This window comes from Triturus cristatus, chromosome 8 (assembly GCF_964204655.1).
Source record: "Triturus cristatus chromosome 8, aTriCri1.1, whole genome shotgun sequence".
Taxonomy (NCBI): domain Eukaryota; kingdom Metazoa; phylum Chordata; class Amphibia; order Caudata; family Salamandridae; genus Triturus; species Triturus cristatus.
Window position 1 is genome coordinate 1,669,476,522 of NC_140591.1, and position 16,406 is coordinate 1,669,492,927.

The 16,406-nt window shown below is 46.0% G+C and overlaps 1 pseudogene; it reads right to left on the reverse strand.

Annotated features, from left to right (window-relative positions):
* The window catches only part of LOC146808544 (vomeronasal type-2 receptor 26-like), a 60,427-nt pseudogene that overhangs the window by 32,730 nt on the left and 11,291 nt on the right, over nucleotides 1–16,406 (reverse strand).

Consider the following 16,406-nt stretch of genomic DNA (forward strand, 5'->3'; position numbering starts at 1 on the left):
GATTCTTTATTCTGAGGCACTTGTGATATCATTAAAACCCTTGCGTTGGGTTTTTTTTGAACATTATTGTGTTCAAATTTACCCTCTACTAGATGCCAACATGTTTCGGCCCTCCTTAAATAGCCCGGTCGGGTCAGGGGCCTTCGTCAGGGCGTGGTGTTTATAAAGCCTACTTATGAGTCCCTGTTGGGGCTTTTCACATGTATTTCATGCACACCAAAGGTGAGGCCTAGTGCACTCACCTGTACGTTTTTTGTTCGAACTCCAGTAGTATTTCTATAAGGAGTAAAAAAGATTCTTTAATATACACTCTAATATCTAGTTATGTGTTACATATCTTCTGTGCATATAACGTGCTCATAATTGTTGCAATGATATTGAGTGATTCAATGCCAACTGACTCAGTGCTCACTATTAACTCGCGTGCGAGACTATTTATTTGTATTTAATATATAAACATGCCATCTCAAATGTGCTGGCCCCCTCAAAAGTGACTTCCACCACCTACAGTGATGATAAGATCCATGTCTATAGTGTTTTTAAAAAAACATAGGGGCTTCTTGGTTGTTTTGGAGACATGGTGATTGTACACCCTTTCAATGCGAAAAGATCGATGTAAAACAGCCTCCATTGCACTTCATATAACACCCCATGCACCCAGCCTCTGAGTGTTTTTGAGCTCTTATCCACACGATATAGCATCAATTTATGTGCTCATTTAACTTTTTTTGTGTGAATTCAAGTTGTTCTTGAGTACACCCTAATTGGTGCATAGCTCACCTACTGGTGGATGCTACTAAGCATCATGCAGGAGACGTGTGTCAAAGGTGGCGTCCTGTAGTCACACACTACATGAAACAAAAAGGGTTTAATTACTAACAACGTTGTGTCTCTTACCCTCTGTTTGTATGTGTGTCCAAGAACTTGAAACCCAATCTATTTCTGTTAGGTTTCCACATGCCCTTCTACAGTACACACCGGTGGGGGGGAGATTCATATTTGTTTTATAGACTATGTGCTCTTTTTTCAATTATGTAATGTTTTCACGCCCATTATCACGTTAATATGGAGGATGATTGTGAACTCTACACCTCCAGTAATTTCCGCCATTGGTTGTATATATATATTGAAGGTTTGTTGAATCTTCACTATTCTCCCAATCGTCACACCCCTGTATGTTGTGGGGGGGTGATGAGGCCACCCCACCGTTGTTGTTCCGGTGGAATAGCCAACTCGTGACGAATCCCATTAATCGTGCACACAACAAAAGCGCCCGTTTACACACCCTTTATTCAATCTATGTAGGTCTGGTACTTCTGCACTACTCGTACCTCACTTGGGTCTACGTTAACAAAACGCCAATAAAGCGAGCGGTTAAGACTTACTTCATCAAGGAACCGCCACCGCCGATCCGCCTAGTACACACCTCGCCTGCCGTCGAATGATGAAGGCACTTCTTCGACTTGTTTAATACTAGGCTCCTGATTGGTTGTTCGGGCACTCTTTCCCGTAGCGTATTTTCTCTATCGTTTCTCGGAGGACTACAGGGCTCGCGAAGTGTTTGACTTTGCATTTGGGTGATCATGGGTATTGTAGTTTGTTAAAGTTTTATACTCCTTTTTTTATTTTTATTGGAACAACTTTATTATGAACAGGGGGCAAGTAGCAATTAATATTTTCCCTCATATGTGATAGCGCTCAAGGTGTTGTTTTTATACTGAAGCGCCTCATTGCAACTAGGCGTACTCGGTTCGTTCTGGTGTTTATCAACGTGTTTATACATGTATACACTGATTAATAAAATCAACCAGAGTTTTTTAGAAATGTTGCCAGAGAAAGTTAGAGACAGTGTGTTTTTGAGTTTTTTTTGAATTTTGTTCTGTGACCCCATTGGTCTGGACCATGCTGTATTACATATTCTGCTGGTTGTGTTGTTATAGATTATACTCCATTCCATTTGTCTCGCTCACAGCTCCTCATGTTCGTTACTTTCATGGTGTACGGGAGCCGGCCTACAATATGTAATGCCTTGTTGTATTTGCAAATTAATGTTTGTGAATTTCCACTTGACCACAAGCGTCTGCCTTTAGATGATGATCACATGGAACTACATCAAGGTTGTCCACGGTATTTCTTCGTTCAACCCTTGTGTTGTGCTAGACAGGCGATAGATCCATCGTTGTTCCAATTTAAATAGTTGTTTCTCAGTACTATTGTTTGGTAGTTTTTCGATCACTGTCCATGTGAAATCATTTTCACTATGCTTATTGATTTGAAAATGGCGCATCATTTTTGTGATCGTTTTCCCGCACCTGAATGTGCTCCGGTGTTCATTAATTCGGACTTTGACCTTCCTGGTGGTCATTCCTACATACTTCTGATTACAGATGCAGGTCATCAAATACACCACATTCTTGCTGTTGCAGTTACTGAAGGAGCGTTGCTCCCAAGGGGTTTGTAAACCCACGTTGATCGTCTTACTAGCTTGTGTCAGCCGACACACATTACACGATCCACATGGGAAATGTACTACCACCTCTGGTAGGTTCCACAGTGTATTTTGTTGTCTTTGCTTTGTTGGTAACTTAGGGCGAGTATGGACAACAGGGTCTTTTATCGATTTCCCTCTTCTGAAAGCAAACAAAGGTTTTTCCAACTTTAGGCCCCCTGAATTCAAGGTTTTCCAATGTCGTAAGACAATTTTCTTTATTCTGTTTGATTCTGTTCCAAATGTGGTAACGCACACAATTCTGTAGTGTTGAGGAGGTAACAGAGTCCAATGGCGTGCTGGTGGATGGAGCAGGTGTGGAGTAAGAGGCACATTACCTGGTTGTTCTGACAGGGTCTGGTAGGCTGGGCAGCGCTGTGTAGGCAGTTGGAGTAGCAAACTCAGCATGCGAAGGTGTCGCGTGTGTGCTTAGGGGTTGCCTGATAACAGGCGGATGATTGTCACGAGGACATTGCTTGGAGAGTGGCTGCAGCATGAGCCTGTTGTGTGACTTGGGTCATGCAAAGACTAGAGGGTCGTGCACTGTGCATGTTGCAGGCGCAGACGGTCCTGCCTTAGGCACGGCGCTGGGGCTACAGTGGCACAGAAAAGCTGCTGGCTGCATTTCGAATGGGTGGCGGGGGATTGGCTGAGCATTTTTGAGGCGTGGGGGTTGCAAATCAGGGCACTCGGAGTGGCGGGGCCGCAGGTGAGGCAGCAGCAGGCGGAAGGGGTTTGAAATAAAATTAGCACACAAAGACAAGGAGGTCTGCAGGGCACAGTGCAACAGGTGTATGTAAAGGAAGGAGTGTCAGGTCACTCATGGGTCACTCCGAGAAAATGTATGAACAATCACCATTAATTACAGCCACTGTATCAGGCAACAAAATGCAGAGATGTGCAAAGGAGACACACCATCAGCAGGTATTCACGTCCCGTTGTGGGGAGCAACCTGCACAAATACATACACAACCAGGTACTTCATTCACAATAGAGATCATTAGCCATAAAGCACTGCATGCATGTTGCCAAAGTACACATACACTCATATGCTTAATCTTTGACAATTATGCCATAGATGACGCATGCAAACTGGCAAGAGATCTGCAGTGACAGAGATGAGGCACTTTGGATTGTGCTGAAAACCTTTATTCCACATACACACACAAAGGGATATGCATCCATATCAACAGTGTGGTAAATTTAAATTACCTAGACTTAATTTATGCGGTAAAGTTCAATAAGAATAACTCAGTAAAAATAAGAGGCAGAATACGTGGTATTTGAGGTTTTAAAAGGGGATTTATTCCTTACAAAGGAATTGGTTCGAACCAGGCAATCGGGTTCCATCACCACGAAGGTTCGGAAAGGGATAGAGCAATGCTTTATTGACAGGTTGTCATATATATAGTCAATGCATTTAAGTAAAGACATATGCAGAAGGCGTAACAGTTGAGAAGAGAGATAAGAATACACATACGTAATGAAAAAAAGGCGTTACAATAGGCGTGCATAAGGGCGTGTGCTATAAACGTCATTATGAGGATGTCACAGGTGGGTGGATCCATAAGAGAATCCTGCAAAGTCAGCAGAAATACATGGCAGAGGTGCGCGTACGGCAGCATGACGTGTGATTGACGTGTAACTGGAAGGTGAAGGAGACTTGACATTTAGCCCTACATGAGGAGACAGAAGTCTGGGATGTCAGAACAACCTAATCCCAAATCGTATCTAATATCTTGTGTTTAAGGAACTGTATTATCTGGAAGGAAAGGTCTCTCGGGCAGAGGCTATCCTATACTGACTTCTTGTGTGTGTATAAGCGTCTACGTGTCTACATGAGATGCGAGGGGGCATGGGCCTACCATGGTAACAGGAACTATGAATTACTTGCACGGAGACAGTAAGGCCGGGCCCTTTGCTCTGTAGCTGGAAAGATGTTTACCTAAACTACTAGACAGGAATGCATTTCTCGAGGAGCGGAGCAGATAACTTGAAGGCTGAATACAGTCTTGGCAGGCAACAGGCCGGGCCAGGCACCGTTAGCCGCGCAGGAAGTAAGACAAAGGTCATGGATTCAGATGCAGGTCCAGGCTGGAGCATTCAGAGGCAGAAAGCAGGAAAAGCTCGATGGCAGAATTCAGGGCCTAACTTGCCAGAGCTGAAAAACGTGAAAGGTGCACCATATAAAGACGGTGGCAAGGCATACTTAGGAACGGAATATCCGACCCATTCATGGCGGATCTGAAAGAGGACATGTTAACGTTGGACACAAATGTATTTGCGTCTTCATAGCTTGAAGTGGAGGGAACATACATGTACTTGTAGCATGTACATGGAGCCGTTGGGGTCTAAGATAGGGGACACAATTGATCATAAAAATTCATATTTCCTCATTCCCTCCGTGTCCCCTACGGACCCTTCATGAGATATCGATCCTCAGGAATCCATCAATCTGTTCATGTAACATCATTTGTTCTTCTTTCTTCTTCCGGGATTTTGAATGAGAACTTGAGTGTGGAATACATGATGTGGCACACAGGCCGCAAATCGCTGGTCCACATTGTAGACACAGGCAGCAACTGAATACTATGAGAAGGGCAATACCTAGGAAGGATAGGACTTTCCATCCCCAGGCTGACAACACGCTCCAGAACCAACCGGACCACGTCCAGGTGCCTGGATTCTGGTGTATCTGACTTGCAATCTTATGAAGACGAGTTATGGCTTTATATACTGATGGCGCGTTTTCTGGAATGAAAACACAGCAACTCGATCCGATGACTCTACAGGCTCCGCCCCTATCGGCCAGGATGACGTCAAGGACAAGACGATTTTGGAGAACAACAATCCGCATCGCAGACTGCTCCTCTGTTAAGTTGCCTAGGGCAGAGGTAGTTTCATTCACTACTGCTTCAAGGGTTCTGGTTAATCTGCGTATCAGTTTACTATTAGAGACAACACCTATGTAGGGGAAGAGACCTTTATTGAAGTCTGTATATTGTTCCCATGCCGTTTCAGTGTAGTCGACAATCAGGAGATCTCTCTGGGGTCTATTGTGTACTAGATGGGTGTTTCTATGATAATCAGGAGGGGCTAGGAAAACAGGTGGCAGAAGGAATGCAATATAACAGGTACCATCCCAATCTAGAGGTAAACGTATATATGCGGTATGACCACAAATGAAGTAGGAATGACAGGAAGCTCTAAATGTAGACTTGCCTTGATCACTGAATTCGATCACAGTAGTACATGTACTATGACCCAAGTGTACTGAACCATTCTTTCTTACACATAATTCACCTTTGACTGGTAATACTGACATAGCAGGCAAGACTGGTGCAGCTTCGGATTCAACATTCAGAATCATGAGGTTAAGTGTAAAATTACCTAATCCATATACTTCATTTTCTAGATCAGTTCCTGTCCTTTTGGGAAGTCCCTCCTTGTTAGGGTAGCAGGCTTTAAGAAAAACTAAGTTCAGGTTTCCCCATACCCAGTTGCTCTGGTAAACTACGGTATTTGAATCTAAGGAATTAATCAAACTAAACCATGCGCCACAGGAACCATTGTGTGTGAACGGATACGGAAAGAGGGGCAGAACTCCCTTGTATTTCTGGTAGGGAGGGAGTCGGCCACATATCCAACAATTTGTAGCGTTGTTGGCCTGATGGGAGTGATGCAACATACTAATGAATGTGTTATTGCGCAGCGCAAGTCTGTAGGGCAACTCATGTGGAGGTAATTCGCTAAAAGAGTGTTCGGTAGTAACATCTAAAGCAGAATGTGCACGCTTGAAAATAGGGTAGTATATGTGCAATAGTATACTTGCAGCAATAATCAGAAGATTTAGGAAAAACATAATCAATAATGTCACTATACAGTGACTACGAAGTAATTTACAATATGCACGTTTCTTGAGCTGTTTCTGTCTATCTTTCTCTCTGTTTCGGTCTAGAGGATACATGTCAGAGACTAATTTAACCGATTCACCTAGGAGAGGACTTAAACAATCAAATTGTCTGACTTGCTAGACCTTAGTTTCAGTTTATATTCTTGGGCAGCAGTTTTCTCGACCAGGGGGAGTTTTGAATCAGTCTGTGAAGGAGGGTAGGGCTGAGAGTTCAAATCAGAAGGCAGTCCATGAAATTTCTTGATATGGCTCGAATGTAGCCAACCCTTGCGACCCTCAATCTTCACTGCTGTCCTCGTGGTCAGGAGTACTAATTTCGGCGTTTGCCAGCGAGGCTCCAGCGGGCTCCTCCTGTCGAAATTTCTTATGAAAACAAAATCTCCGGGAACCACTTCATGGGGCTTCACCTCGGTGTTGTCGGGAAAGGCTGCAGCTACCTGTGAACGGCAAGATTGTAGTGCAGACATCAAGGAAGCAAGGTAATCTGTCAGCATATTACAATCAACATCAGTGATTTTACGAGGTATAGGCGTCCCCCACATATTTGGTGGCCTACCGAAGACCACCTCGTACGGGGATAGCCCTGTTCAAGAATGTGCTATCATTCTCATGTAAAAGAGCGCAACTGGTAAAGCTACTATCCAGTCGACGCCTTTCTCTCTGCAGATTTTAGAAAGTCGTATTTTCAGAGTCTGATTATGACGCTCCACGAGACCTGCTGCCTCGGGATGCCGGACACAGTGGAATTTCCATTGATAGCCTAACAGGAGTGAAATGTGTTTCATTAGCTCGGATGAGAATGGTTGACCATTATCTGAGTACACGATACGGGGCAAACCATACCGTGGGAAGAATTCACGAACCAGCTGCTTGGCAGTGGTCGGGGCAGTGTAATCTGAGACTGGATATGCTTCTGTCCAACGGGAAAGTGCGCATACAACTACGAGGACATATTTGAATCCTCGACAACGTTCCATCTGGATATAATCCATCTGGAGGACTTCAAAAGGGTGATCGGGAGGTTGAAATCCACCTTGCTCTACAGGAACGCCTTTACCTGGGTTGAACTGACAACAAATCATGCAAGTACGCACTTTCTGCTTGGCTGCAGCTCGTAAGTGTTTAGTAAACCAAATGTTTTGAATACTGTCTAACATAGCTTTCTCTCCTAGATGTGCTGGACTATGTATTGTGTTAATGATAACTTGAACCATGGAGTCGGGGAGAAACCATGTAGATTTTCCCTTCGTCATCCATCCCTGATCTGTTTGGATCCCTCCTAGTTCAGTCCATTTCTTTATTTCCTCTGGTGTAGCATGTGTCTGTATGTCCATTACATCAAGGGCGGGATCCCTAACTGTCATGCAGTGTGTCGATGTCGGAACTATTGTCTTTGTCAAGTCAGTTGCATGAGTCCGATTCTGTGCTGTTTGCTTAGCTGTTCGGTCTGCTAGGTCGTTACCCTGGGAAATGATATCGATGACTTTTGTATGTGCCTTGCACTTCATGATAGATATCGAAGTAGGCAGATGTATTGCATCTAACAGAGCTTGAATGAGGGGACCGTGTTGAATGTTGGCACCGTGAGATGTTAAATAACCTCTCTCTCGCCAAAGGACTCCGAAGTCGTGTACAACTCCGAATGCATAACGTGAATCTGTGTATATGTTGACTCTTTTATTTTTGGCTTGAATACAGGCTTGTGTCAGAGCGATGAGCTCTGCTGCTTGAGCTGACAAGGTGTCAATACAATTCGTTTCAATAACTTCGGTGTCTGTCGTGACTGCGTACTTGTTCTCATGCATGAACCATCCACATAAAGTGTCAGGTCTGGATCTGGTAATGGAATGTCTGTCAAGTCTTGTCTGGGTTTTGTCGTAATAGTAATGACTTCAATACAATCATGTGCCAATGGGTCTGTTCCACTTAATGGCAAAAGTGTGGCAGGATTTAATGTACTACAGCGTCTGATTTCTATGTGTGGCTGAAACAATGTTAATTCATAACCTGTCAGTCGTGCTATAGTCAAGTGCTGAGTCTGAGTTCGGTTTAAAAGAACTTCCACGGAATGTGGAACTTGCACTGTCAATTGATGTCCTAATACTATGGAATCGCTTTGTCTGATCGCTAAAGCTGTCGCTGCGACTGATTTCAGGCACGTAGGCAGAGCCTGGGCTACTGGATCTAATGTGCTAGAAAAGTAAGCACACGGTTTGTGTGAACCTGCTTGTTCCTGAGTGAGTACTGACAAGGCAGTACCTTCGCGTTCTGTAACAAAAAGTGTAAAAGGCTTACTGTAACATGGTGTCGCTAAAACAGGTGCCTGACATAAGGCTTTCTTTAAGTCTTCAAAAGCTTGTGTATGTTCCTGAGTCCAAGGGAGGACAGTCGAAGTCGCTGTCTCCTGGGTTGTCAACTGAATGAGTGGCTTTACTAGAAATGCATATTGGGGAATCCATTGTCTACAGTACGAAGTGAGACCTATGAAGGCCCGCACCTCCGTTTGTGTCTTGGGTGGTGGCATGTTTACAATTAACTGGATGCGGTCAGGTGTGAGCTGTCCCCCCCCTTTGGACAGCAAGTGCCCAAGGTACACAACTTGCTGAACACAGAATTGCAGCTTCGAAGGGGACACCTTGTGCCCTTTGTCGGCCAGGAAATGTAAAACCGTCAGTGATGCTTTTTCACATTCGGGCTCGCTTCGGGCGGTGATCAGCAGATCATCGACATACTGAAGCAGGGCAGTGTTAACAGGCATGTGGATACTGTCAAGTTGTCTTTTCAGTGCTTGGCTATAGATGCTGGGTCTTTCTGTGAATCCTTGAGGTGCACGTGCAAATTTAAAGCTTCGTCCATTTAAACAGAATCCGAACAAATATTGGCTTTCCGGATCGATTGGGACGCTAAAGAAGGCGTTCTTGAGGTCAATTACAGTAAAGAACGTTGCTTCTGAATCAATAGCTGTTAATAATGAAGAGATATCTGGAACCACGGGATACTGTGGTACAATGCATTTATTCAATTCGCGCAGATCAATAATTAATCGATAAACGGGGGGTGCATTTGGATCAGTTCGTTTAAGAATTGGAATAATAGGAGAATTACATACGTTGGAGTCGGTTTCCACAACCACTCCTTGTGCAATGAGCTCGTCAATGATTTGCAGCAAAGCCACTACAGCATCTGGAGGTAACTTGTATTGTCGAATTCGTGGTAATACCACTCCTGCTTTGAGTGTAACTCGATATGGTGTAATATGCATACAACCTACATCAGTGGGGCCTTGTGCCCATAAATGTGCAGGGACATTCTGCAACCGGTGATCCATGTCTCTAAATACGTAGTGACCTTTAAAGTCACGCAAAAATAGTCGTACCCCTTCCGGGGAACAACATATTACAGCTCCTAGAGCTTTCAGTGTCTTTATACCTAACAAGTTTTCTGGGCATGATTTTGTAAGCAATAAATCTGTAGTCCGTGTCAATGGACCAACTGCAAGAGGAAGAGGTTGCGATACTTCATTAACAATAGGTTTTCCTGAAAATCCAAGGGAAACACTCTGTGAGCCTGAGAGGGGTACCCCTGGAACCTCGTCGTGACTTATAGTTGTTCTGCTTGCCCCTGTATGTTGTGGGGGGGGTGATGAGGCCACCCCACCGTTGTTATTCCGGTGGAATAGCCAACTCGTGACGAATCCCATTAATCGTGCACACAACAAAAGCGCCCGTTTACACACCCTTTATTCAATCTATGTAGGTCTGGTACTTCTGCACTACTCGTACCTCACTTGGGTCTACGTTAACAAAACGCCAATAAAGCGAGCGGTTAAGACTTACTTCATCAAGGAACCGCCACCGCCGATCCGCCTAGTACACACCTCGCCTTTGGAAGGATGTCATCTCATCCAGACAGCTGACCGCAAGGCACACGCACAGGTCACATGGAATGTTAAATGTACATATCAAACACAGTGCGCTGAAGGGGTACACATGACAACACAAAGACACAGCCATTGAGACAACATACACATGTATGACTGGAAAAATATGATGTCCGATGCACACAGACCCTACAGCCGTTGGAATCCACATGTGGCATGGTGTTCATAGATGTGTACCATGCCCATCTCCACACAGACCCCTGTTGGATGCACCAACAGCAGATGCAGTTGACGAGACACTGACATCAAGCTCAGGGGAACACATGACACACACCTGACATAGTCCCAAAGGGGCACGCTGATCGTGACAGGTCAGTTGATAGAGTGTCCCTGTCCCTGGCATCAGGAGACAGGTGCGGGTGTTGATGACTGTGCCACCCACTGCTGCTGTGCATGACACAGTTGCACTACAGACACACATGTGGCAAGTGTCAAGGTGATGTGAGCCACATAGGGCCCCATCACACATGATATGTGTACACAGGTCATAACACATCAATTGTGCAACTAGATGAGATGACCTGTGCAATATCACTGTCTAACACACCTAGGGCCTGCACATGAAAGTATGCAATGACAAGTACTTGATGGACATCCATGTGCGACTCGTATCCCTCCATTCGTGGCATGTGTACGCCTGTATTACCATTGTAGGCGTGTGAAATGCGTACCTGTACGTGTACAACTAGTGCGTACATGTACGTGTACAACTAGTGCGTACACGTACATGTACTACCTTAGTACACGTACGTGTACAACTAGTGCATACACGTACGTGTACTAAGGTAGTACACGTACGTGTACTCACTAGTTGTACATGTACGTGTACTAAGGTAGTACTGGTATGTGTACAACTAGTGTGTACATGTACGTGTACTAAGGTAGTACACGTACGTGTACACACTAGTTGTACACGTACGTGTACTAAGGTAGTACACGTACATGTACGCACTAGTAGTACACGCACGTGTACTACCTTAGTACACGTACATGTACTACTAGTGCGTAGACATACGTGTACTAAGGTAATACACGTACGTGTACGCACTAGTTGTACACGTACCACTAGTAGTACACATACGTGTACTACCTTAGTATACCTATGTGTATGCACTAGTAGTACACATACGTGTACGTGTACTAAGGTAGTACATGTACGTGTATGCACTAGTTGTACACGTACATGTACTAAGGTAGTACATGTACGTGTACTACTAGTGGTACGTGTACAACTAGTGTGTACACGTACGTGTACTTCCTTAGTACATGTACGTGTACGCACTAGTGTGTACGCGTACGTGTCAAACGCACTGTACAGCTGGTGCCGTAGGGGTACGTGTGAAACGCACCGTACCTGTGTGTGGATTTCAAAATTACATAGGGGACTCATAAGGGACAAGTATTAGGCCCAAAATGCATGCTGGTTGTCATGGAGACAGAGTTTTCAGTTAAAATGTGTCCATCAGGTGTCCTGGAAAAGTCAGTTGGCCACAAAATGCAATGTTGCAAAGTGGTTGTTGACTTGACATGATGCTCAAAATTTGAAGGATGCAAATGCTGTCACTGGTGTATGTTTAAAGGGATTGGAGTAAACGTACAATGCAAATGATTCTGACCAATCACTATGTACTCCTCAAAATGAATGCCCCTCAGCAAGACAGATACAAGGCAGCCAAAACCCATGAGAGGACAATTGACTGCACAACTTTCCAGTCGACAACATTGCTGCTGTCTCTGCATCCTCTAGCCATGTCACGGACTGTGGAGAGGGCCCAGCCATTCACCCCGGAGGAGAATCAGGCCTTGCTGCACACCCTCCTCCCACAGTACCCCAGCCTGTATGGGAGACCAGGGGTGCAGGTGAGTGCTGAGTCCACTAGCTTTGCCTATGCACCTGTTGTGTGACTGTCAATATTGTGCCCAGGTGGGACACACATGCAATGCTGTTTAGAGTTTGTCCGGGGGAGGGGGGGTCATGCTTATGTCTCTCATGCAGAGCATTTTTTAGTTCCTGTGGGCACTCCTCACTTGCATAGTGCTTACAGTGACTTTCACTGCATAGTGCATGACACATTCAGCCTGGAAAATCCTTTGTGGCTTTTTTTCCTGTGATCCTGAGGTGATTCAGTGGTCCCCCCGGTGTAACAGGTGACTGTACCCACAGATGTGTATGAGTTGAGTGGACCTGTGATGAGAGTGTCCATATGATGTGTACGACCTCATGGACATTGATGTGGGTGAATGTTCCTTGTCATGTGGGTGAGTGTCTATGTGAAGTGTTGCACCACAGCTGCATGGTGGAGGCAACAGATCTACCCATCTGATGTGACAAGTGAGCCGTGCTTTGTGTCTGACTTGCAGAGCTAGCACGACACCTGTGACTCCCCACTGGCAAATGGCACATGTGCAGAATGAGGGTTGTATCCGCTGTTGTCAATGATAGGCGAGTGATCTGTGCCTGGGTGTGTCTGTCTAGTCTGCTGGGCACATGCTGGCCATCAGCCTGCTGTTGCATGTGCTGCACAGTGTGTAGCATGATCAGTGAGTGTTTTGCACCCCTCATGCCACCTGTTGACTTTCAATGCCATGTACTGCATTGGCGCTTGCACACAGGCCAATTTCTGGTTGTGACTGAGGCTATTCATGTCAGCATCCTATGCCCTGTTCAACATTTCAAAGATGTTCTAATGTGTGTCTTTGGGACATGGAGCAGGCGTTTTGATGTTGTGTCACTTTGTCATCCTGAGAGGTAACTGCCTACGAGAAGGGAGTGATCTGGAACAACATCGTCAGGGCCGTGAGATCTGCGGGGGAGCGTAGTCGGCAGCTGCCACAGGTTCGCAAGAGGTGGCAAGACATCCGGTGCTGGACCCGGCGGATCGCCCGGGTCCAGCTGGGGCTCGAGCACCCTCGCCGCCACGGTGGCCGCCGACGCCTGACCCCCCACATGAAACATGTCCTGGCGGTGGTCTTCCCTGACCTCGATAGGCAGTTACAGGAGAGACTGCAGCAAGGAGGGGGTAGGTACATGGCTTTTTGTCGTGTTATGTGTCGCCAGCTTTAGGAAGTGCTATTATGCATGAATACACTCACAGAGTTCATATGTGCAGTGCATTTTCTGTTCCCCAATGTCACCTAGTGCTCTTTTTCTTCCCTTCCCCTCCTTGACATGTGTCCCCTGGTCTGCGTGTAATAACATTTGCACATGTCCATCTAGGGTGCCAGTAAATCTCAGTGCACATAGCTTACTATATCATGTGGGAGGGTGGTCTGTGACTTGTGTTGCTACCTTGCTTGTGCCATGACCTGTTCACTATGTTGGTGGTCCATATTTGTTGTCACTGATGATGATTCTCAACGTAGGAGTGTAAGGTTTCAACTGAACACCCTTGCAGCATGCATGACCAATGTTGTGGCCTCAGACATGATGTGCATGAGTGGGAGATATGCATAGTGCCATGGCGGTTGAACATGGTACAGTCAGCTCATTCCAGGACCATGGAGCAGTGTGCCCACTACAGTCCCCTGAGACAGCCTGCCCTCCTAATCATGTGTGTCATCCAACACTGTGCACATTCACTGTGGGTTCAGCATAGGTCTGCCTCTGTGGCATTGTTCCCTGGCCTAGTTTGTATTTTTCAAATGTGTGCTAAATGTGTCCACTGGACAGGGATACACCATTTTGCTTGAGCATACTCACACTGGGCAGTGCCTGTGTGGCTTTTCACAATAATCTTTTGATGGTTGTTTGTCATAAATATGTGTTGCCAGCCCCACGAGGTGTTGTTGTGTAAATGAACCAAATTTTCATGCACAGTTATTGTAACCCTGAATAAGAGGTGTCACTTCTTGATCGGTATCAGTCACATTGACTCAGGTATGGGGGGGTGTGCGGGAGGGGCATACATGTGCAACCCTGATTTTTCATTGACTTGTGTGTGAGAATTCGCTGTACAGAAAATCACCGTGCAGTGCCCCCGTGATGTTGGCCAGTGCTTAATGTTCCTGCTTTGCAGCCTGTGTCAGTTTTTGACAAACATGTATCCTGCTCATACATTTTTTGCAGCTGTGTGTGGTTCAGATGCTACGCAGTTGTGACTTTGTGTGCTGACATCTGTGGGTACATTCTGGCTTGCCATGAGGGTGTCCCCACAGTACAGCTAGGCTTTTTTTCAACCCAATTGCAGGCCTATTAGCTTATGCATTGTCCTGGGTGTGGACATGTGTGCCACTCCAGATGACAGGCAGTAGGTCATATGTGTAGCGAACTGTGTAATCAGGTGACGGATAGCCATGTGACAAATGACATTATTCAAGTTGTCACTCTAAGAAATTGTACCTTGGCACTCACAGCACTTGTCAACAGTTCTTCATGTTTTAAATGTGGTAATTTGATGATTTGTGTTAAGAACACTGATGTGCCTGCATGAAAGATATCTCCAAAGCAAGTGCACACCAAACGGCATTTCCTCTTTCATTGAACACACTGGCACCTTTTCAATGGAGCCACTGTTTTAATTCATTGGTGTTGCAGATTCTCCATATACATGTTCCCACAGTGTTCTTGATTTTGTGAGACTCCTATGTTGTTGGTAATACAAACTAAAGAGTCTCAAGACATCAAGACCTCCGTAGGCACACGTATATGTACTTTCTGCAACACCATTTATTTATAACAGTGGCTTCTTAGAAAAGGTGGCAGCTTCTTCAATGACAGGGTAAATGTACTTTTGTGTGCACTGCCTTGTGCGACATATTTCATCCAGGCACATGAGTGTTCTTTTCAGGAGATGGCGAATTGGAACATTCAAAACATGTCGATTGTGTAAAGTATTGTGACTCCCAAGGTAGCAACATGTTTTGGTTTTGTGTTCCAAAGTACTTACAGGTGTCTGAGTGTGGTGACACCTTGAATATTGAGGTGTGTTAGTTTACCTTGGGTGCAACACTCCTTTTACTTTCAGGGTAAACAAGAGGTGGCATGACTTCATTGTATTGCTGTGCTCACCGGTTCACAGCCACTAGCTTCTCAGTGTATTTCTCATCCAAGTTGTGGCCTGGTGTGTTATTTTTTTCATGGTGTCCAAGTGGCATAGTGGGTCTGCCAACTGGGCAGTACAGGGATTACATATGTGCGGAGTGATCTAGCTGTTACTCATGATGCATTGCCGGGAATGCACTGTGACCAATTGTTTTGTGCTCATGTGTCAGATGTATACAGGTGACTGATGCATTTCGGTTACTTCTCCTTGCCCACAGCATCATCAACCGAAAGCGAGGGAGACAACAGCATGGACCTGGAGGAGGCACCCAGCGACAGTTCCACCAGTGCTGTGGTGTCAGCAGGAGCCAGTGGCACAGAGGGCGAGGGGAGTCAGTCAGAGGACCTGTCTGGAGGCAAGAGCATCTACGATGCAGACGGGTCCGAGGCTGACATCCCTGAGGAGGCGGAGGCTGCAACACCAACTGGCAGCATCCCAACATCTGTCCCCGCCTCCTCCATTCCCATCTCCGCCCTGCCAGTTGCTCCCGTCCCTCCTGTCCATGCTGCGTCACACCATGTCTCCTTCGTGCCAGGCACCGCACCCCCTGCCCCTATCACACCTGCTGCCCTCAGTGAAGAGTTTGTGGACATACTGCGGCAGTTGCAGGTTGAACAGTCATCGGTGCTGAATGTCCTCCTTGACCACACTAGACTGCTGACACAGGTGGTGTCGTTCATGGAGGGCATGTCAGCAACGATGATTGACCTACGCAGGATTCTGCGGTCCATGGACTCTTCACTGACGGCAACAGTTACTGTCCTGCAACGCTCCGCCCCCCCTATCCCGGACCCATCCACAATGCCCTCTCCCATGCCTGCCCAACGCAAACCCAGACAATCACGGGCATGCACCCCAACAGACACATCCAGCACACCCCCAAGTAAGGCACAGCGAACACATCCTGGCACGCACACTCAGGGGGATGTAGGCACACCCACAGGTTCTGGGGGCAAAAGACAGACACGCAGCCACAGTCAGAGTCTGCAGTCCTCACAAAACCACTTCCCTTAGCTCCCCTGC